Genomic DNA, 22,750 nt, shown 5'->3' with positions numbered 1-22,750 from the left:
CCGCTGCGAAGCCGGCGTCGACGCACGCGGATCCAGGGAGGTTGGGGGTCGGGCGGCGCCAGGAGTGAGGGAGGAGGTGGGGGTGGGGCGGCGCCGGGAGTGAGGGAGAAGATGGGGGTCGGGAGGCGCCGGGAGTGAGGGAGAAGGTGGGGGCGGGACGAGCCAGGATCGGGGGAGGAGATGGGGGCGGCCGACACCGGGAGCCGGGGAGGAGGTCGGGGGCTGGCGGCGAAGGGATCTGGAGGGCCGACTCGCTCGCGCGTGCGTGTCGTGGAATTTTTTTCGTGGGTTTTTCTTCGTAGGTGGGAGGATGACGAAAATAAAAGGGAGGTGGGAGGATGATGAAAATAAACCAGCAAAAATAAACTGCACAGGCTATTCACCAACTGCTTTATTAGGAGTAGAGATTAGAGATTAGAGATTAGAGATTATTTGTTTCCTGAAAATCTATTATTTGTTTCCTAAAGCAAATTGCATTAATGAGAGAGATCCACTGATTTGGCTAAGATAGGAAAGAATCTATTATTTGTTTGCTAAAGCAAATTGCATTAATGGGAGAGATCAGTTGATTTGGCTAAGGTAGAAAAGAATCTATTATTTGTTTGCTAAAGCAAATTGCATTAATGGGAGAGATCCGTTGATTTGGCTAAGGTAGGAAAGAACCTATTATTTGTTTCCTAAAGAAAATTGCATTAATGAGAGAGATTTGTTGATTTGGCTAAGGTAGGCGGTTTTTGCGGTTCGTGGCGGCTCAGTGTGAGGTGGGACGAGGTACTAAAAAAACCATGGGAGGTGGGACGGAAAAAAACCTGGGAGGTGGGAGTTGTCCCTGGTTAACCTACGAAATTTCGTAGATTTTTTTAGAATGAAAAAAAACTAGCGGAGGTGGGACAAAAATTGACCGGCGGAGACTACCAACTGCTCCATTAGGAGTAGAGATACTCTTGTCACGAAACATAAGTACTGATGGGATGTGTTGATGAGACGGTCGATCTATGTCAGTCTCGATCTCACATTCCAATCTTGAGATGGGAAGATCTCAACATCTTTCATTTTACTGGACAATCCGTCGAGGGTTTGTCCATTGCAGAGTAGGTCCGACATAATTATGTCGCTTTTCTTCAAACGATAAACATAAAGATTCAACTAGGTAAATTAAACAGCCCTGCATCGCGACGCCTTTGCATGTCGGATCCGTCCTACATCGAATCCATGCGCAAGGGGCGAATGAGCCCTGTCGCCGCCGCCGCTGGTCGGGCTTCACCTAGTCATGCCCTCTAGCAGCGGTAGGGGAGGGCAGGAGCGGGAGGCGGGGCACTAGGAGGCGGTTAGCGATCTCTCCCATCACCTGCGAGGGCGACTCGGGAGGGTCCTCCGTGCCACAGTAGGTCGAACATAAATTGGAATTTTTTTTACCGAAAAAGGGTTTCCCCCGCATTGTATTACAAAGCAACCAACACCGATGACATCACAAAGGCTGGGGCGAGCGGCACAACAAGCCCAAAGAAAAATAGAAAGAAAGAAGAAGAAACAAATGCCCAAGGGGCCCATATCTGGACTAAGCGGGCGCCGCCAGACCCCGCCGCCGCGCCACCTCACCGCCAATGGCAGCGCCGCCGCCTAGCTGATCTCCTGCACACCGGAACACCACCGAGAGGTGAATGGCCAGGGCTGCCAGCATCGCCCGGGCCAGGCCCGGAGGCGGGCGCTGGCGACGGCGGTGGGGAGGGAGGGGAGAGGGAGGGCTTGGGGAGAAGGGGGTCGGGGCACGTCCGATCGCCCGCAAGGATACTGATTTGCGTATTTGTATAGTTCTTATTTATACTGATTTATTGCAACGGCTCCCAGGTGGATGGACGGAGAGCTCGGGAATGGAGCGCACGGTCTTGGAAGCTTTCGACGGAGCCGCGGCCGGAGTCGACCCAGTCGTCGAGGGTGACCCGATCATCGGAGGCGACGTGAGTGATCACATATGAGGCGACGTGAGTGATCACATGGGTGGTGTAGGACATCGATACGTGCCGATTGTTGGGCGGCATCGGCTCCGAGGTGGATGGACTGAGAGCTCGGGAATGGAGTGCACGGTCTTGGAAGCTTTCGACAGAGCCGCCCCCAGAGTCGTGGGAGACGGCAATTAACGAGTTCCCCTGAGCCTTGATAGCGGCGAGAAGGCGTCGATGGGAGGAATCAGACAGCCAGCCGCCCCCGGAGTCGTGGGAGACAGCAAACGAGTTCCCCTGAGCCTTGATAGCGGCAGGAAGACGTCGATGGGAGGAATCAGACAACCAGGTTACTCTCCATGACACGTGAACGGTCAGGCGAAATTGACGGGTGCCGGACCCCGGGTTGTCGTGCCGACATATGCTACCTACACTACTTAAGTAGGTAAAAGTACGCAACCAAATTACTATATAAATATCAGTTTAATTTTAAAAATATGCAAAAATAATGAGATCATTTGGATTTGTGGTTTAAAAGTTGCAGATAATCAATGTTTGGTCAATAAAATTACTATCTTCTTTCAAACAGAGAAAGAAGGGCCACGTCGATCATATATTTGAGCAATATATTTTTGTGTGTGGATATATTTCAGTAATATACGCTATCTGACTTTCAAAAAAAAGTACTATCTGGTGGAGCGCGTAGGGAAAAAAGAAATACGGGTGACGGCGGACTCTAACCTTGGTCGCCAGTTCTGAAGGGAGTTGATCTTTCCACTGGGTTATCTCAGTCATTGTGCAATATATTGACGGACTTAAGCTTATTGAGCGAAAGTTTTAGCGAAAGTTTTAGCTAGCATATAAAGGAAAAAATCGCATGCTGGATCAGACGCATGTCTGGTGGAGCGCGCAGGGCTCGCGCAATGTATCAGACCCGCGTCTGGTGGATTGCGCCGCTGTTTCCTTCGCTCCTTCTTTCCCACGACCGTTTTCCTCTTTGCTTTTCACGCGCCGGACCTTAGTCCTAAAAAAAACTACCTCATAGCAACCCGAGTCGTACCTCGATCCCCTGTTCCGCCGCCGCGCAACCTGAGCGCTGGCCGCATCCAGTAGCCACATCATGGCGGCGCGTCCAAGCAGCCCACGTCGGCGCCTCCCTGCCACTCCCCTCTCCCTCTAACCTTGCTCCGCCACCCGTTGCTCGGCGCCTTCTGCTCGTCGGCCTCCTCCTCCCTGGATCTCGGCTGGTCGATCCTGCCCGTGGGCGCGTGGCTGGACCGCCCGACACCTCAACTCCGGTGCCAACGGACCTGCCATCCTGCTCACCTGCCCGGGTCTTCCGTGCGCTTCAGTGCAACGCCCTGCAGCAGCTCTCCTGTGGTCAGCCGTCCCTCTGCTTAGCGCCGCTCGGACTGGCTCGTCTGTCTCCCTTGCGACCAACGACTCCCCTCATGTCTCTCTCTTTTTTTTTCATTGCAAGTGCAGCAAATTTAGATTGAAAATACTTCACATGGGCATTAGTACTGTGCTATACATACAACATAAGGATGTTGATTTTAGTATGAAAGTAGCAGACTAATTTTCCCTTGCTTGTTGTTTTATCGGTAGCTACTTTCATGTTCTTCCACATCTACAATAATAAGATGGTTCAGGCAAATAATAAGATAGAAAATCCAGGCAAATTTCAAAACTGAATTTGATGAACATGAATGCCGTTCATATACTTCAGTTCAGTTCAATCTATTCCCCGCTCATGTGCTTATATAATCGCAAAGCTGCTGTCTCGGGCTCCTTGGCTTAAGATGGTGTCTTCTTAGTGATGTTGCTCCAAAACATTTTAGGCTGCTTCACACTGAACCTCAAACCAAAGAGAAATTAAACAAAAAACACACTGAATGGAACTTAAGCAGAAACACACAGGAGCTTTAATTGAGTGAATCATTCAAATTAAACCATCTATAAAAATTCATATATGGATGCAACCATTCAATTGAAACTCCTAAAGTAAAATTGCATGACAAGTATCATACATTGAATTAAGTAAAGAATCAAGCAAGTATCTTGAATCTGATATGTAGCGTGAGGTATGTACAACAACACATTCGTGGAGATCAGTAGCATAAAGGTATGCTATGTTCTTCAGCATAAGTTAAACAATCTGGTTGTTAGTTTTGAGCCGTGATCTCTTCACTGTCTCTGAATTTCTGGTTTTGCATTATCTAGCCAACTACTAAACTGAACGTATTTAAACTCATGTCACATATACTACCATGTGACAGTAGTACTATTTCTTCTTCCATCAACCAAATTTTGCTTTACAATGTATAGATAAATTTTGCTTTACCATGTGACAGTAATATTGGTATGTATGTATCCCTGTTGTCTTGTCTTGTAATGCAGCTAGTGATGCCGTTGGCTGTAATTTAGCTCCTAAAGCAGCTGTTATGTTTTTTTAACAGGACTGGCTTTATGGAGATAAGGCAAAAATGACACGAGATAAGAGCTGGATGGACAGGGAAAGAAATTTTGTTGAGTGGCAAACTGGCATGAAGGATTTCTTGAATTTTGCCTTCGATGGTGCTCACCCAGACTCAACAGTCCCATGCCCATGTAGGAGATGTCTCAATGTTGTTCCAAAAACAAAAAAGGAAGTTCATACTGACTTGTTGTTCAATGGGATGGATCCAACCTACACTCACTGGATATACCATGGTGAACAATCCGATGAGGGAAGCATGTCTGAAGATTCTGATAATGAAGACGCTTTAGATGATGGTGCTGGGGTATGTGACATGCTCAATACTCTCATAAGGGGCACAAACATGGAAAGCAATGCAGACATTGGTGAAGGTGCGGGAGACATTCATGTGGATGCTTCCAGCGGTGATGAAAGGAACCAGGAGCCAAATGCAACAGCCAAGGTCTTCTTCGAACTATTGAAAGAGGCAAAAAAAAGAGTTGTACCTAGGTTGCAAGGATTTCACGAAGCTATCTTTCATTGTGAAGCTTTGCCAAATCAACTGTGTGTCTGGGATGACCAATAGAGCATGTGACTTAGTTCTGCAGATGTTCACGCAGGTGTTGCCAAAGGGTCACTGCATCCCTACTAATCTTGCAAAAGTAAGGAAGGTGATCCGAGATCTTGGGTTGGACTATAAGAAGATACACGCGTGCGTTAATGATTGCGTGCTATTCCGTAATGAACATGTTGATGCAGAAGAGTGTCCTGTCTGTCATGCGTCTCGATGCAAATCTACTCCTACCAGTGATGAAGACAATGCATCAGGCCGTAAATCAAAGAAGCCAGTGCCACAGAAAGTTCTAAGGTATTTCCCACTCATTCCAAGACTGCAAAGGTTGTACATGACAGAATATATGTCATCACATATGAAATGGCATAAGGAGGGTCGGGTGGATGACGGCGTAATGAGGCATCCTGCAGATTCGAAGGCGTGGAAGCATTTTGATAAGAAATATTATAAGAAATCCTCAAAAGATGCTCGCAGTGCTCGGCTTGGCCTTGCTTCGGATGGATTCAACCCCTTTGGGCTCATGAGTATATCACATAGTACATGGCCTGTCATTCTTATTCCATATAACTTGCCACCTTGGATGTGTATGAAACAACAAAATTGGATTATGTCAATGATTATTCCAGGACCAAAGTCAGTAGGAAATAACATAGATGTGTACTTGCAGCCCTTGATTGATGAACTGAATGTTCTATGGGAGGATGGTGCTGACACATATGATGCTGCAACTAATAAAAATTCCAGATGTATGCATGCTTGTTGTGGACCATCAGTGACTACCCAGCTTATGCAATGCTCAGTGGTTGGAGCACAAAAGGCAAGCTAGCATGCCCGTATTGCCACAAACATACAGATTTTTTATGGCTTAAGTATGGTCGAAAGCATTGCTACATGGGACACTGACGTTTTCTTCCCAGGACCCACAAATGGCGTCGAAACAAGTGTTTGTTCAACAACAAGACAGATAGTAGAGAAGCTCCTATGGCACTTACAAGTGAACAAGTTGTGCGGGAACTTGATAGCATTCAGCATGCACCATTTGGATGGTCAAATAAGAGAAAGCGACCGGAAACTAATTGTTGGCATAATTGGCGGAAGAAAAGTGTATTTTTCCAGCTCCCATATTGGAAGCACTTGCTTGTCAGGCACAGTTTGGACGTTATGCACATCAAGAAGAACATTTGTGACAGCATTCTGGGGACTTTGCTTGAGATGCTTAAGAAATCAAAGGATGGTGTGAAGGCTCGTCTTGATTTGGAGGACCTAAAAATTAGGAAGGACCAGCATCCAAAGCCCGGTAAGCATAAGTACGACATAAAGAAAGGTTGCTATACTTTAAAAAAGGAAGAAAAGATAATGCTCCTCAAGTTTCTGCAGAGCATTAAGATGCCAGATGGCTATGCATCACACATTAAGCGATGTGTAGTCCTCGATCAGTGCAAGATTAGTGGACTCAAAACTCATGACTATCATGTTATATTTCAGAAACTTCTTCCTATTGCATTGCGCAAGCTTTTGCCCGAGAATGTTGTTAACCCATTGCTTCAGCTGAGTAAATTCTTTTCTGATTTATGCTCCAAGGAGTTAAGGGATGAAGATTTGGAGAGGTTGAGCAAAACAATTGCAAAAACTCTATGTCATCTCGAGACGATCTTTCCACCAACATTTTTTGATATAATGATGCATCTCCCAATTCATCTTGCTGAAGAGGCCCGATTGGGAGGGCCTGTCTTGTACAGATGGATGTATCCAATTGAGCGATACTTGCGTACGCTCAAAGGATATGTGCGTAACAAGGCTCAACCAGAAGGTTCTATTGCAGAGGGGTACATACTTGAAGAGTGCATGACTTTTTGCAGTCGATTCATTGATGGAATGCCTACCAAGCTAAGTCAGTCCGAACGTCATGAAGACGAAGGTACAGATCAACCATCAATAGGAATTAGCATCATGAGTACAGTTGATTACTCCAAGAAAGGTTTTGTTTGTGAATCATTGTCTTTGGCTGAGATTAATCAAATGAGGCATTTCATAATAAAAAACTATGAGGAAACTGCGCCATGGATTGAGTAAGGATACTTATGTATTTATTTCATCACATCATGATATGCATTAACACTTTCCTATTCAACTAACAATCATTTATCTTTGAAGTGAACATCTTGAGGAGCTGACAAGTAAAAATTCTCCTAATCCTAAAAGGCAGCACAAGGAAGAGTTTGTTGGCTGGTTTGAGAGACGGGTAAGTTTATTTCGCATTTTGACTAATGTTCCTCGTAATAACGTACCAACGTTGTACATTACACTCACACATATTCTATTCCATGAAACATATCACAGAACTCCACAATGATGGGAAGGTCAGCAATCTTATTTATGCGCTAGCTAAAGGACCTGATCACCTAGCTCGTGTATACAACCGTACAGTTCTGAATGGATATTTCTTTCAAAATTCCTATATCGAGCAGGACTTGAGTACCCAAAATAGTGGCGTCATAGTCAAGGGTGATGCAACCACAGGAAATATTGATTATTATGGGGTGATCAAGAAAATCATATTTCTTGACTTTCCTCCTGATAAGGAGGTTGTTCTATTCTAGTGTGACTGGTTTGATGTGCCTCCTGCCAAAATAACTGAGAGTAAGGGGTATAAGAAGGACAAATATGGAATTATTGACCTTGACACTACTCTACACCGATTCTAGGGAGACCCTTACATTCTAGGCCTCCAAGCTCAACAGGTTTTCTATGTGAGAGAGGTGAAGAACCCTGATTGGGCGGCTGTTATTAAAATGAATCCACACAATTTGTTTGCTCCTTCTGTTTTAAATGGTGTAGGCCTTGATGAAGCTGTTGAAGCGGATGAAGGTGGTGAGGCAGACGTACTGGATGTCGTCTATGCAGAAATTATAGTGCCAAAGATTATAGTACCTGAAGAGATCACTAGTTGGTGCAGAAATGATGACGAAGGATCCAGCGTTGATGTTTCAGTCATAGAAAATATAAAACCTATTGAGTTTGAAGATGTCCAGTTCGAATCTGATGATGATACGGATGATGATGAGGCTTATGTAAATGATGGGCATGTTGCTCCTTTGGGACAAGAAGAATCAGATGATGACCAAGGGTTCTTTGTATAGTTTTTAATCTCTTGGTAAGGTAATTTTCACATGTTTAAGCCATGAATATAAGTCCCGGAACTTTTTTGATGGTTACCTACGAGTAGTATCTCTCCTGAAGTTTAATCTAATGTGAAACAGGTTCAAATAAGGTACCCCATGCATAGTATCATCTATTGTGGCAAATGAGAACAAAAGCTAGTGCCCAGCACTAACAGTTTGGTGATGAAGAGAAGAGAAGAGTAGTTGTTGTTCTTTTAGTGATGTTGCTATTTTGATAGTGATGCTATGTACGCACTGTTGCTATGAACTTTTGGTGTTTAGTGTTGTCACTTTTTTCATTACTTTGTCGTCAACTTATGGTCTTTTGTGTGAACAATCTATACAAGTATGGCTGCTGAAGCTTGTGTGCTTTCATGTTGAAACTTGTGTTATATATCTTGCTGAGATGGTTTGTTATATCCTACTAAAATCTTATGGCATATGGTTTGTTATATATATCTTGATGTAGTGTTGTTGATCTGATGATGAATTCTTGCTTGAAATTAGGCTGGGATACAACTGTTATGCTGCTCAATTGGTGGCTGAAGAGCTGTTTAAATGGAGCCTGGGAGTGTTTGAAAATAGCTAGTATGCAGCTTTGCTCAATTTCTCTGTTTAACACATAATTTTATATGGAATCTCCTTTTTTATTAACAGCACACATAAATACATATAATCACATCAAGCAAGACAAAGAAAAATTAGGAAGAGAATGTGTGCTGCTCAGTACTCACGACTCACCATTGTGAGAAGGGCACTGAGCTTGCCGTCTTTCCGGTGCCGAGGACGACCTTGCTACCGGTGGAGGTCAGTAGAGCAAGTGAAGGGTTTCCACGAGTGTGCAACGCTCTGCACGCGCGTAAGCGAGCGTTCCTCCAAATTGTGGTACCACCAATGTCCACTTTGCAAGATATGTGACTAAAATGCAACTTAGGTGCAAGTTGAGGTACCTAATGTGTTAATACCTCTATAAACTAGTACGCCCCTTTAATCAGATCCTAAGAAATAGTATGATAAATCAAGGGAAAAGCCAGGAGCACCGTAGAGAATATCGTTGTAATATCCTGCTCCTTTTTGGCAACACTAGAGGATTGTGGCATTATGTTGTACGTATTACCATGCATGCTCAATTTGTCGTAATATGTAATAGTTATTGCAACGCAACGAAGATGAGGCAAAAGTCACCCTATTACAACCAATACATGCTTTGTTGCAATACGAAGCCATGTTTTTTGCAACTGTATCTATGACTAGCGCCACAAGTCAGAATTGTTGCAATATATGTCTAAATATAACCACAAAGATGTACTTTGTTGCAATACCTAGCCTTTATTGCAACAAGATGACACATTCACGCAATGGGACGGAACTGTTGCAATAGCACTATCATATTGCAATGTCGATGCAGCTTGTGGCAATACATGGCTTCTATTGCAACAAAACGAGCACTTAGCGCGATGAAACTAAATTGTGGCAATATGTAGATCATGTTACCACAAACTGGAATTTTGTGGTAATATAGCATTTTATTGCAACAAAATATAGTTGTAGCAATATTTGTTGTTGCAATAGACCAGAATCCTTGTAGTGTACGGATTGATAAACCTTAGGTCATCCACTTGAGGGAAATTTGCTACTGTCCTACAAACCTCTGCACTTGGAGGCCCAACAACGTCTACAAGAAGAAGGTTGTGTAGTAGACATCAAGCTCTTTTCTGGCGCCGTTGCCGGGGAGGTTAGCGCTTGAAGGTATATCTTTAGATCTTGCAATCGAATCTTTTTATTTCATGTTTTGGCCCTAGTTTAGTTTATAAAAGAAAACTATAAAAATGGAATTGAGTTTGTCTCGTACGCTTCATCTTTTTAATATCTTTCGTGAGTATGATGGAAAGGAAAATTGTGCCAAAGTGTTAGAAGAAGAATGCATTAAAATGTTGGCACTAAATATTTGAATGATGAGCATGATTGCAATGTTGTTAGTATGAATTCCTTGAATATCCATGATGCTAATGATATGCAAAGCCACAAGCTTGGGGAAGCTATGTTTGATGAAGATGATATTTTTTGTCCCCCAAGTTTTGATGAGCAAATTTATTATGATGAAATCATGCCTCCTATTTATGATGACTATATTGATGTAAGTGGATTTGGAGAGGTCATGATTTTATTTTGTGATGAATCCACTATTCCGGAAGAGATTCCAATTGATTATGAGAACGAAGTTGCTATCTATGATGATTATTGTGATGACTTGTATGCTATAAAGAATAATGACGTCCATGAAACTTGTCATCATGATTTTAGTTTTCAATTGGATTATGCCTCACATGATAATTATTTTGTTGAGTTTGCTCCAACTATTATTCATGAGAAGAATTTTGCTTGTGTGGGGAGTAGTAAATTTTCTATGCTTGTAGATCATGAAAGGAATGCTTTAGGTGCTGGTTATATTGTTGAATTCATTCATGATGCTACTGAAAATTATTATGACAGAGGACCATATGCTTGTAGGAATTGCAATAATATCAAGTTTCATCCCTATGTGCTTAAAGTTTTGAAGTTATGCTTGTTTACCTTCCTATGCAAGTTGATTCTTGTTAACACAAGTTGTTTGCTCACAAAATCCCTATGCATAGGAAGAGGGTTAGACTTAAATGTGCTAGTCATATTCTCATGATGCTCTCTTTATGTTTATTCTTATCCTTTATGTGAGCATCATTGAAATCATCATGCCTAGCTAGGTGCGTTAAACGATAGCGCTTGTTGGGAGGCAACCCAACTTTATTTTTGTTCCTAGATTTTTGTTCCTGTTTAGTAACAAATTAATCATATATCCTATGTTATAATTGAGTTTTATTTTTTTAATTAGTGTTTGTGCCAAGTAGAACCGTTGGGAAGACGGGGGAAAGTGTTGTTGATCTTGCTGTAAAAAACAAAAACTTTAGCGCTCACGAGAATTGCTGCCATTTTTATTGGAGAGTGATATTTAGTTAATTCATTTTGGATATGATTAATAGATAAATTCCTCACGTACATAAATTTATTTTAGAATTTTTGGGGTTCCATAAGTTTGCATTAGTTACAGATTACTACAGACTGTTCTGTTTTTGACAGATTCTGTTTTTCATGTGTTGTTTACTTATTTTGATGAATCTATGGCTAGTAAAAGAGTTTATAAACCATAGAGAAGTTGGAATACAGTAGTTTTAACACCAATATAAATAAATAATGAGTTCATTACAGTACCTTGAAGTGGTGTTTTGTTTTCTTTCGCTAACGGATTTCTGTTAAGTTTTGTGTTGTGAAGTTTTCAAGTTTTGGGTAAAGATTTGATGGATTATGGAACAAGGAGTGGCAAGAGCCTAAGCTTGGGGATGCCCATGGCACCCCCAAGATAATCTAAGGACACCTAAAATCCTAATATTGGGGATGCCCCGGAAGGCATCCCCTCTTTTGTCTACTTCCATCGGTAACTTTACTTGGAGCTATATTTTTATTCGCCACATGATATGTGTTTTGCTTGGAGCGTTATTTTATTTTCTTTTGTTTTGCTTGCTGTTTGAATAAAATACCAAGATCTGAAATTATTAAATGATAGATAGTCTTCACGTAGTTGCATAATTATTCGACTACTCATTGATCTTCATGTATATCTTTCGGAGTAGTTTGTCATTTGCTCTAGTGCTTCACTTATATCTTTTTAGAGCACGGTGGTGGTTTTATTTTATAGAAATAGATGAACTCTCATGCGTCACTTATATTATTTTGAGAGTCCGAAACAGCATGGTAATTTGCTTTGGTCCTAATATGATGGGCATCCAAGAGGGATATAATAAAAACTTTCATATAAAGTGCATTGAATACTATGAGAAGTTTGATACTTGATGATTGTTTTGAGACATGGAGATGGTAATATTAGAGTCATGCTAGTGAGTAGTTGTGAATTTGAGAGATACTTGTGTGAAAGTTTGTGATTCCTGTAGCATGCACGTATGGTGAACCGTTATGTGATGAAGTCAGAGCATGATTTATTTATTGATTGTCTTCCTTATGAGTGGCGGTCGGGGACGAGCGATGGTCTTTTCCTACCAATCTACCCCCTAGGAGCATGCGCATAGTACTTGTTTCCATAACTAATAAATTTTTGCAATAAGTATGTGAGTTCTTTATGACTAATGTTGAGTCCATGGATTATATGCACTCTCACCCTTCCACCATTGCTAGCCTCTCTAGTATCGCGCAACTTTCGCTGGTACCGTAAACCCACCATTTACCTTCCTCAAAACAGCCACCATACCTACCTATTATGGCATTTCCATAGCCATTCCGAGATATATTGCCATGCAACTTTCCACCGTTCTGTTTATTATGACACGCTCCATCATTGTCATATTGATTTGCATGATCATGTAGTTGACATCGTATTTGTGGCAAAGCCACCATTCATAATTCTTTCACACATGTCACTCTTGATTCATTGCACATCCCGGTACACCGCCGGAGCCATTCATATAGTCATATTTTGTTTTAAGTATCGAGTTGTAATTTTTGAGTTGTAAGTAAATAAATGTGTGATGATCATCATTATTAGAGCATTGTCCCAAGTGAGGAAAGGATGTTGGAGACTATGATTCCCCCATAAGTCGGGATGAGACTCCGGACGAAAAATAAATAAATAAAAGAGGCCATAGAAGCCCAATTAAAAAATAGGCCACAAAAAAAAGAGAACGGGCCCAAATAAAAAAAATGAGAGAAAAAGAGAGAAGGGGCAATGCTACTATCATTTTACCACACTTGTGCTTCAAAGTAGCACCATGATCTTCATGATAGAGAGTCTCTTATATTGTTACTTTCATATACTAGTGGGAATCTTTTATTATATAACTTGGCTTGTATATTCCAACGATGGGCTTCCTCAAAATGCCCTAGGTCTTCGTGAGCAAGAAAGTTGGAGGCACACCCAGTAGTTTCTTTTGTTGAGCTTTCATACACTTATAGCTCTAGTGCATCTGTTGCATGGCAATCCCTACTCACTCACATTGATATCTATTGATGGGCATCTCCATAGCCTGTTGATACGCCTAGTTGATGTGAGACTATCTTCTCCCTTTTTGTCTTCTCCACAACAACCCTTCTATTCCACATATAGTGCTATATCCATGGCTCACGCTCATATATCGCGTGAAGATTGAAAAAGTTTGAGAACATCAAAAGTATGAAACAATTGCTTGGCTTGTCATCGGGTTTGTGCATGATTTAAATACGTTGTGTGGTGAAGATGGAGCATAGCCAGACTATATGATTTTGTAGGGATAGCTTTCTTTGGCCATGTTATTTTGAGAAGACATGATTACTTTGTTAGTATGCTTGAAGTATTATTATTTTTATGTCAATATTAAACTTTTGTCTTGATTATTATGGATCTGAATATTCTTGCCACAATATAGAGAACTACATGGATAAATATGTTAGGTAGAATTCCACATCAAAAATTCTGTTTTTATCATTTACCTACTCGAGGACAAGCACGAATTAAGCTTGGGGATGCTGATACGTCTCCAACGTATCTATAATTTTTGATTGTTCCATGCTATTATATTATCAACCTTGGATGTTTTATATGCATTTATATGCTATTTTATATGATTTTTGGGACTAACCTATTAACCTAGAGCCCAGTGCCAGTTTCTGTTTTTTCCTTGTTTTAGAGTATCGCAGAAAAGGAAAATCAAACGGAGTCCAATTGACCTAAAACTTCACGGAACTTATTTTTGGACCAGAAGAAGCCCACGAAGTATCGGAGTTGGACCAGGAGAGTCCCGGGCTGCCCACGAGGGTGGAGGGTGCGCCCACCCCCCTGGGCGCGCCCCCTGCCTCGTGGATAGCCCGAAGGTCCACCGACGTACTTCTTCCTCCCATATATACCCATATACCCTAAAAACTTTGGGGAATAGAATAGATCGGGAGTTCCGCCACCAGAAGCCTCCGTAGCCACCGAAAGCTAATCTAGACCCGTTCTGGCACCCTGTCGGAGGGGGAATCCCTCTCTGGTGGCCATCATCATCATCCCGGTGCTCTCGATGATGAGAAGGGAGTAGTTCTCCCTCGGGGCTGAGGGTATGTATCAGTAGCTATGTGTTTGATCTCTCTCTCTCTCTCGTGTTCTTGAGGTGGTACGATCTTGATGTATCGCAAGCTTTGCTATTATAGTTGGATCTTATGATGTTTCTCCCCCTCTACTCTCTTGTAATGGATTGAGTTTTCCCTTTGAAGTTATCTTATGGGATTGAGTCTTTAAGTATTTGAGAACACCTGATGTATGTCTTGCGTGGGATACCCGTGGTGACAATGGGGTATTCTATTGATCCACTTGATGTATGTTTTAGTGATCAACTTGCGGTTTCCGCCCATGAACCTATGCATAGGGGTTGGCACACTTTTTCGTCTTGACTCTCTGATAGAAACTTTGGTGCACTCTTTGAGGTCCTATGTGTTGGTTGAATAGATGAATCTGAGATTGTGTGATGCATATCGTATAATCATACTCACGGATACTTGAGGTGACATTGGAGTATCTAGGTGACATTAGGGTTTTGGTTGATTTGTGTCTTAAGGTGTTATTCTAGTACGAACTCTAGGGCTGTTTGTGACACTTATATTGGAGTATCTAGGTGACATTAGAATAACTTTGAGGTGGTTTCGTACCCTACCATAATCTCTTCGTTTGTTCTCCGCTATTAGTGACTTTGGAGTGACTCTTTGTTGCATGTTGAGGGATAGTTATGTGATCCCATTATGTTATTATTGTTTTGAGAACTTGCACTAGTGAAAGTATGAACCCTAGGCCTTGTTTCCTAGCATTGCAATACCGTTTACGCTCACTTTTACCATTAGTTACCTTACTGTTTTTATATTTTCTGATTACAAAAACCTATATCTACTATCCATATACCACTTGTATCACCATCTCTTCGCCGAACTAGTGCACCTATACAATTTACCATTGTATTGGGTGTGTTGCGGACACAAGAGACTCTTTGTTATTTGGTTGCAGGGTTGCTTGAGAGAGACCATCTTCATCCTACACCTCCTACGGATTGATAAACCTTAGGTCATCCACTTGAGGGAAATTTGCTACTGTCCTACAAACCTCTGCACTTGGAGGCCCAACAACATCTACAAGAAGAAGGTTGTGTAGTAGACATCGGCGCATGCCTAGGTACATACTTGATCCTCTTTCCCTCAGGGGTGGTGAGTAGTATCGACTTACTAGCACAGTCGATGTTTCCTCCGTATTTCGATAGCCAATCCATGCCTAGTATTATATACAATCCTTGTGTCTCCAAAATTATTAGGTCTGAGGGGAAAACGTAGCTACCAATGGTTAATGGTAACCGATCACACCATCGGCTGGCCATATACTCTGCTCCTGGTGAGCTTACTAACATGGGTGACCTAAGGGCTAAGTTTGGCAACTTAAAGTTGTCCACAAATCCCCTTGATATGTATGGATGCGATGCACCATTGTCAAAAAGAACGAGAGCGGTAAAAGACTTAACCAGAAACTTACCAATTACTGCGTCAGGCCGCTCTTCAACTTCCTCCACGTTGATGTGGTTCACCTGACCTCTGGTGAAAGGATTGGGCTTCTTTCCAGAGTTTCCATTTTCATTGCCATTCTTCAACTCAGAACAATCATTGGCATAGTGTCTAGTCTTCCCGCACTTGTAACAGGTGACATGGCTCAGGTCCTTCTTAGCGGGTGTTGCTGGGTTGGAACGGTTCTGGCTGCTGCTTCCCCCCATTCCCATTTCCATTCTTAGGGCCACTGTGGTTATGCGAACTTCCTCCATTGTGAGTATGGCCTCCATGGTTATGGGTGTATCCTCCCGAGTTTGGGGGTAAAACGTGGCTTCTGCTGAGCTCCAGAATTGTACTTCCCCTGTCCATACTTCCTTTTGTGGCTCTCTATCTGCTGCTGCTTGCCTTCAATCATAAGAGCCCTGTCTACCAACTCCTGGTAGTTAGTGAATGTTTCCACCATCAACTGCATACTCAGCTCGTCATTTAGCCCTTCCATAAACTTCTCCTGCTTCGCGACATTTGTGGCCACATCATCTGGGGCATAGCAGGCTAACTTGCTGAACTCATCCACGTACTGCCCCACAGTATGATTTCCCTGGCGTAAGTTGTGAAACTCATGCTTCTTCATACTCATAGCTCTAGCTAAGACATGTGCAGTGCGGAATGCTTGCTGAAACTAATCCCAAGTGACATTGGCTATGGGGAAAGTGGTTGTGTAATTCTCCCACCAAGAGGATGTGGGTCCATCCAGTTGATGTACGGCAAAGCGCACCTTCTTAGCATCTATGCAACCTGTGGTGGTCAGCTCCCTTCCAATCCTGCGGAGCCAGTCATCGGCAACAATCGGCTCGGTGCTACTGGAAAACACCGGTGGATTCAACCTCAGAAAATGAGCTAAGTTGTCAACTGGAGGTAGTGGTGGTGGGTTGTTGTTGTTATTGTTGTTGTCGTTTCCTTGGTTCTGGACTAACAACTGCATCAAGGCATTCTGCTATTGGATCAACTGAGTGAGCTCCGGTGGGAAGACAAATCTGGGGTCACGTCTCAGAGGCATCTGATAGGTTTAGAGGGGTGAGATTAGAATAGAGTAAGGTCTAAGGAGAAATTCACTACCCATATGCACATGAGGCAAACACATTCATTTCACACCATTCAATTCAAAACAAGGTCATACGATCGATCTAACTATCGTTACAAAATACTTGGACTACTACTATATATATATATGGGGGATTACTAATAGTAATATGGTGGTCGACTAGAAAGCTTGATCGGTGGAAGACTCCATGATATCCGCTCCAGCTTCGTCTTCATAATCATCATCACTATCGGGGTCGAAGTCGGTGTCGTCGATTATGATGTAGTTTTCAGGATGGTTGTCCTCCTCTGGTTCGGGGTCTCCCATGAACACTCCTAGCTTCTTCTTCAGGTCTTCATACTTCTCCAGTAGTACTACAATTTCTTCTTCGTATCCATCACGTGTAAACTTGAGTTCCTCTTCTAGATCCATGTTCCTGGTCGTCACCTTCTTCATGTCTATCATGCTGGCGCACATCTGGTTCTCCTGACGACGAATGTGCTGGTTCAACTCCTAGATGTAGGCTCCAATGGACTTGTCCCTCCTGGTGCAAATCATCTCCCATTGCTCATCTCGGCGTCCACATGTATGGTAGATAGTGTCCTTAAGATCCTTGTGGTATACCTCGCCAATGCGTCCCATGCCAATGTGGGCTGCCATGCTCTTTCCTGGACTCCAGGTTAGTGCATCAAAGGAAAAATCTATCGGCTCCGTTACTGGTGTGAATGTCCTTCCTAGAACATGTACTTGAATCGCCCAGCGCTCTTCTTCAGGTAGAGTGGTGGTGTAGGTCCCGATGAAGCTTGGTATTCCGATGCTCAGGTACCTAGTGGCTTCCTTCAGGTGTCGTCCGAAAGGGGTGTCGTCATCTGGTTGAGTGAACTTGTTCCTTGGGTCTGCCATCTATAGAGTAGAAAAAGGAGAAGAGTCGGAAATGAGTAGAGAAGAATGTCCTATGGCTTATCCTAGTGGTCGCATCCTACAGTCAGTGTGTGCTCTGATACCATTTTGTAGCGACCCGACCTCAAACGGTCAAGTCTCTGTGCTTAAGTGTCATCCCTAGATCGGTATTGCTGACACACACAGTACTCGAGGATTTATAATAGAGTTCAATCACACACTTATTACATGAATGTCTCAAAAGAGAACTTATTACAATAATATGGCTGAAGGCCATCTAAAAACAATAACAGCGGAAGCTTCGAAGGTAGTAGAGTCCATCCAACTCCACGGCAAAACTGAGTGCATGACAACGACCTAGCACACCTTACTCTTCGTCTGAAAATTCTGCAACATAATACATTGCAGCCTGTGTAGGTCAGCACATGGAATATGCTGGCAAAATAACACTATAGAGCAATGAACAAACAACAGCTATAACTACATGCATATATGGCTGGTGGAGGCTCTATGGTTATCATTTGCATAAAGCTAGTTTTTCCCTACAACAAAGAAATATATTTTATTTAACTAACAAGTTTGTTGAAAACATTGAGAATGGTAACCCCATCTCAATCCCAATTAAAAGTTAACAACCCAACAAAATTAATTAAGTAGAGTGTTGAGATCAACATAATAATCCATGTACCAGATACTCAAGATGTCCATAACCGGGGACACGACTAATTGTACACTCTGCATAGGTTTGCGCACTTTTTCCCACAAGACTCGATCTCCTCCGTTAAATTTCTCGCAGTGCATGATGTTTCAGAAACGGATGACCGAGACACAGTTTTCAGAAGCATTAACTCTTTACGACAGGTAGACCGTACCACCTACATCCCCTACATCTGCTAGTCTACCGCTGAAAGAGGTCACACAAATTACTTAACTATGCCAGAGCCCATAATGGCTTGTGTCTGCACATGAAAGTTTCCAGCATGAATACCATTATGATCCCTTTGAACCTAGGTGGCAAACCATAGGAAAATCACACGGATACCCCGGGATCTCCTTTGGATAACACTGGATTACCCAGGTGCCCACAACCAATCCACCCAGATGTGTATTAAGTGGCCACCTTAAGTTAAACCTTAATTAAAAAATCCCACATCTTACATGGAGTCTCTCAAACCAAACCGCGTCTACGAGCATAGCATAGCAGTATAAACATAACGTAGACAACCCAGGGTTTAAAAACAAGACAATAGGTTCTACCTCGTCAACTACTTCCCAGTACCCACATGTTATCAAGCCCTAACCATGTAGTGTTTGAGGATTGAATGTAATGCATAAAAACTGGGTAACAAAGGATATGATCAAAGGGTTACTTGCGTTGCTGACGATCTGAAAACCCTAGTGACTCGTAGTAGCAAGCCTCGCACTCCGGAAACTCTATCATGAACAAACAATATCATACATAAGCACTCAAGCAAGATGCAAGGAAAAAACTCAAATGTAAAGATCCAAACTGAAAGTTCAAATGAAGAGCTTTGATTTGTGAAAACAAACAATCGAATGGGAGCTACGAAACTCAAACTACGAGAAAAAGAAGTTCAAATTCAAATCTGCTTGAAAACAAATTTCAAATTGTCAAAACCATGTTCAAGTTGACTATCTGGATAGAGGAGAACAAGATGAAGATTTAGGCGTTGGTTTCATTGGATTTGGATAAACGAGCAAAAAGTAACGAAGGTTTGAAGTTCAGGGACTAAACCGTGATAAAAGTACTCGTGGATAGGTCCCTGGCCAAAAATAAAACTAAAAGAAAAACCTAATGAACGAACGTTCGTAAACAGAGGCTAATGAATGAACGTGTTCACTAACAGAGAGGAGCGAGAGACCATTCGTCAACTAACGAACGAAAATAAAAACTGATCTAATAGTAATAATAAAAAAACAAAAACAAAAACCAAAACCGGTGAACTGGGCGGTTTTTATACCGGTCTTTGGTCAGCTGCTGCGGTCAACGGCGAGGCAGAGTGGCTCCGACGGCTTTGGCGGGCGAGGCGACGGCGGCGGCTATCGTGGGCGGCGGGCAGGCGGCGGCGCGAGCGGCAGGCGGCGGCGGTGATGGGTGGTGGGTTGAGGTGAGAAGGGTCGGGTCGGCTTTTAAAGCCTTAGGGGGCGGCGGCTTGGGGAGGGGGTCACGGCGCGGCGGCGGTGTCCGGCTCGGACTCCAGGAGGAGTCTGGCGACGAGAGGCGGCGGCGCTAGCTGGGCCAAGGCCCGGCTCGGCTGGGCCGGCCCGGGAAAGTTTTTCTAAGAATAAATTCCGTTGTGAATAAAAATCCTAATAAAATATAAAAAAAAATTCTAAAACAATACCACAAACAATTTTCACCGTCCAAACCTAATATTTAGGACATGATGAACATATTTTCTCGCCTAAAATGTAGTTTTCAAAAATGCATATTTTTTCTAATTCATATAAAATAGCAAAAATAAGATACGAATAAATAAGAAATTGATTTTAAAATTCCTCCTCCAACATTTCTCTTCTGTTGAAGAAGCCATATTATCTTCTCTCTTTTATTTTTGTTATTGAAAATAATTGGAGGGAAAATATTAAAATCAAATTGATCCTTTATTCAAATTTGAAATAGATTCAAATATGAAGTTTTAGTGAAACCTCCAACTCTCTCCTTGGGTCCTTGAGTTGCTTAAGATTCATAGGATCACAACCAAATGCAAATAAAAATAAGATATGCATATGATGACCTATGTATAACATCCAAATTGAAAATTGAGATGTTACACATCATGACTGGATCTTTTCTACCATGAATTACAATGTTTAGTCGCTGCTTGAACTTTGGAGCTGCTCTGCATTTATGTTTTGCGGTCTCAGAAATGGCTAGCGAGATACCATTACATTGTAATTCATGGTAGAAAAGAAACAGTCATGATGTGTAACATCTTAATTTTCAATTTGGATGTTATACATAGGTCATCACATGCATATCATATTTTTGCATTTGGTTGTGATCCTAGAAATCTTAAGCAACTCAAGGACCCAAAGAGAGAGTTAGAGGTTTCACTAAAACTTCATATTTGAATCTATTTCAAATTTGAATAAAGGATCAATTTGATTTTAATATTTTCCTTCCAATTTTTTCAATAACAAAAATAAAAGAGAGAAGATAATATGACTTCTTCAACAGAAGAGAAATATTGGAGGAGGAATTTTAAAATCAATTTCTTAATTATTCGTATTTTATTTTGCTATTTTATATGAATTAGAAAAAATATATGCATTTTTGAAAACTACATTTTAGGCCAGAAAAATGTTCATCATGTCCTAAATATTAGGTTTGGACGGTGAAAATTGTTTCTCGTATTTTTTTAGAATTTTTTATATTTTATTAGGATTTTTATTCACAATGGAATTTATTTTTAAAAAAAACTTTCCTGGGCCGGCCCAGCCGAGCCGGGCCTTGGCCCACCTAGCGCCGCTGCCTCTCGTCGTCGTACTCTTCCTCCACCGGCTCCACCCTGTGCCGCTCGTCCGCGCCGATGCATTTGGGGCGCAAATTTGGGCAGCGAATGCATTGGCGCGACCATGAAGCGGACGTGATTTGGGTTTGGGTCAACACGTTGGGCCACCACTTTTGCCCGTGCTGACCCAAACGGACGCGGGCGGACAAAATGGGTCGCCCCATTGGAGTTGCTCTTAGTGTTTTCGAAGAAAAACTCTCTTGCTTCACTTAAATTAATTTGAGAGAAAGAAATATTATGCTCATGATCTTCACTTATATTTGTTTGAGCTTATCAAAAGCAACACATGAAAATTACTCCCAAAGTGATAGATATCCAAGAAGGATATAATAAAAACTTTCATGAAGATCATTGGACAAAATAAACTTGATTCTTTGTAATAGTTTTGAGATATGATGATGTGATATGTGAGTCATGTTGATGAGTAATTATGCTTTAGTAAGAATATTGTTGTTAAGGTTTGTGATTCTCTATGCAAGCATGAATGTCAATAGTCATGCAATGAAATTACATCCTACTTGTGGTGCATTATTCGGTAATTATGCTTAATGCTCGCTTATGAGATTATTCATTTCTTGGTTGGTCGCTTCCCAATCTTTTGCTAGCCTTAACTTTGCACTAAGTATGATCACTACTTGTGCATCCAAAATCCTTTAAAACAGTTTTGCCATAGAGTCCACTATATCTACCTATATGCGGCATTCTTTGGCCGTTCTAAGAAAATTTGTATGTCCATCTCTAATATTCAAAATAAATTTCTCTTGCGTGTGATCGTACCGCTCGCGAGGCGGTGAGGGGTGGCTATTATTTTCCATGCTAGATGTGTTATTCTCACGATGAGTGTTTATTCACTTGTCATTGCACGAGAGTAAGGCAAAGGTATTAGGGATGCCCAGTCCCGAAATGAAAAATGAATTTACATTATGTCGTCAAATAATAAATTCCCTGGAAAGTGTTGGTATGGAAGGCACCCGTGGATACGGTTAGCCATGGAAAGTGAAAATATGGTTGAAAAGGGAATAAACTTTAATTTCTTTTTGGGAACCGCCTATGATATATCTAGCGCATGGAAAGTGTTGGGAACTCTAAGTCGTTTTCGTTGGTGAGAAAAGTATGCCTCTCAAAATGTTTTTATCTCTCAATTTTTCGCTTTGAACTCTGGCACCTCTACAAATCCCTACTTCCCTCCGCGAAGGGCCTTTCTTTTAATTTATGCAATTTTTATTTTTAATTTGAGTCTCCATCTTTTTTTATAAAGCACCAACTAGGGGGCACTATATGATCGTACTTGAGCATTGAGTGTGGTTAATATGCGAGTGTGTTTCATGAATGGATCAATGATTGAGCATGATGGGCTAGGGATAACTTATTTTAGCATTGATATTTTGAAAGACATGGTTGCTTGTTGGTATGCTTGAGTATTGAACTTATCATGTCAAAACTGGACTATTGCTTTGAACAATATAAAAGTCCAAATGTACATGCTATAAAGAAAAGAATATGAGATGACATGTTAGGC

This window comes from Triticum dicoccoides, chromosome 7A (assembly GCF_002162155.2).
Source record: "Triticum dicoccoides isolate Atlit2015 ecotype Zavitan chromosome 7A, WEW_v2.0, whole genome shotgun sequence".
Classification (NCBI taxonomy): domain Eukaryota; kingdom Viridiplantae; phylum Streptophyta; class Magnoliopsida; order Poales; family Poaceae; genus Triticum; species Triticum dicoccoides.
Note: the sequence above shows the minus strand (reverse complement) of the source record.